Source organism: Otolemur garnettii, unplaced genomic scaffold (genome assembly GCF_000181295.1).
Source record: "Otolemur garnettii isolate 467f Iridium unplaced genomic scaffold, OtoGar3 scaffold00179, whole genome shotgun sequence".
NCBI classification, from domain to species: Eukaryota; Metazoa; Chordata; class Mammalia; order Primates; family Galagidae; genus Otolemur; species Otolemur garnettii.
This window is the reverse complement of record NW_003852574.1, coordinates 2380608-2382116: the sequence shown is the minus strand read 5'-3', so window position 1 is coordinate 2382116 and position 1509 is coordinate 2380608. Positions and strand designations below refer to the sequence as shown.

Below are 1509 nucleotides of genomic sequence, written 5' to 3'. Positions count from 1 at the left end.
GGCTCAAGTGAGTCTCCTGCCTCAGCCTCCCAAGTAGCTGGGACCATAGGCACCCACCACAATGCCTGGCTATTTTTTGGTTGCAGCTGTCATTGTTGTTTGGCTGGCCTGGGCTGGATTTGAACCTGCCACCTTAGGTGTATGTAGCTGGCCCCCTAGCCACTTGAGCCACAGGTGCCTAGCCAGGATTAAATTTTCATAACCTTGCATTTGGCAATTGTTTCTTAAATATAACACCAAAAGACAGGCAACAAAGAAAAAATAGATAAATGGGATTTTATCAAAATTAAAACTTCTGTACATCAAGGATACTATTAAGAACATGAAAGATAACACAGATTAAGAGAAAATATTTTCAGAGCAGCACCTGTGGCTCAGTGGGTAGAGGACCAGTCCCATATACCAAGGGTGTCAGGTTGGAACCCGGTCCCGGCCAACTAAAACAGTAACGAGAATTGCAACAAAAAATAGGTGGGCATTGTGGCGGGCACATATAGTCCAAGCTACTCAGGAGACTGAGACAAGAGAATGGCTTAAGCCCAAGAGTCGGAGGTTGCTATGAGCTGTGATGCCACAACACTCTACCAAGGGCAACAAAGTGAGACTGTCTCTACCAAAAAAAAAAGAGAGAGAGAGAAAGAGAAAATATTTTTAAACGGTGTATCTGATGAGAGATTAATATCCAGAAAATATAAAGAACCCTTACAACTCAACAACAAAAAGATATACCACCAAATTTATTTAATTTTGCAGTTTTTGGCTGGGGCTGGGTTTGAACCTGCGACCTCCAGCATATGGGGCCGGTGCCCTACTCCTTTGAGCCACACGTACTGCCCCACAACCAAATTTAAAAGAGTAAAATATTTGACTAAACATTTCTCCAAAGAAAATATGCAAATGGGGCGGCACCTGTGGCTCAAAGGAGTAGGGCGCCGGCCCCATATGCCAGAGGTGGTGAGTTCAAACCCAGTCCCGGCCAAAAACTGCAAAAAAAAAAAAAAAAGAAAATATGTAAATGGCCAATAAAAACATGAAAAAGATTAAAAAAAATTAAAAGATGCTAAAACTAATTAGTTACTAGGAAATGCCAATCTCATGTATGATGAGATATTATTTCATACATATCATAGTCACTAGGACGTCTATTATCAAACAAAAAAAAAGAAACAAGTATTGGTAAGGATGTGGCAAAGTTGGAATCCTTTGTACATTGCTGGTGGGAATATAAAATGATGCAGCTACAGTCAATGAAAAATAGTTTAGGGGCTTGGCACCTGTAGCTCAAGTGGCTAAGGCACCAGCCACATACACCTAAGGTGGTGGGTTTGAATCCAGCCCGGGCCTGCCAAACAATAATGATGGCTGCAACCAAAAAATAGCCAGGCGTTGTGGTGGGCGCCTGTGGTCCTAGCTCCTTGGGAGGCGGAGGCAGGAGACTCGCTTGAGCCCAGGAGTTGGAGGTTGCTGTGAGCAGTGAAGCCATCGCACTCTACCCAGGGGGACAGCTTG

At 43.6% G+C, this 1509-nt stretch overlaps 1 protein-coding gene across 1 annotated transcript in view; it reads right to left on the bottom strand.

The window, feature by feature from the left end:
* RBM6 (RNA binding motif protein 6) overlaps positions 1 to 1509 on the bottom strand; it is a 139902-nt gene that overhangs the window by 36731 nt on the left and 101662 nt on the right. The window lies entirely within an intron of this gene.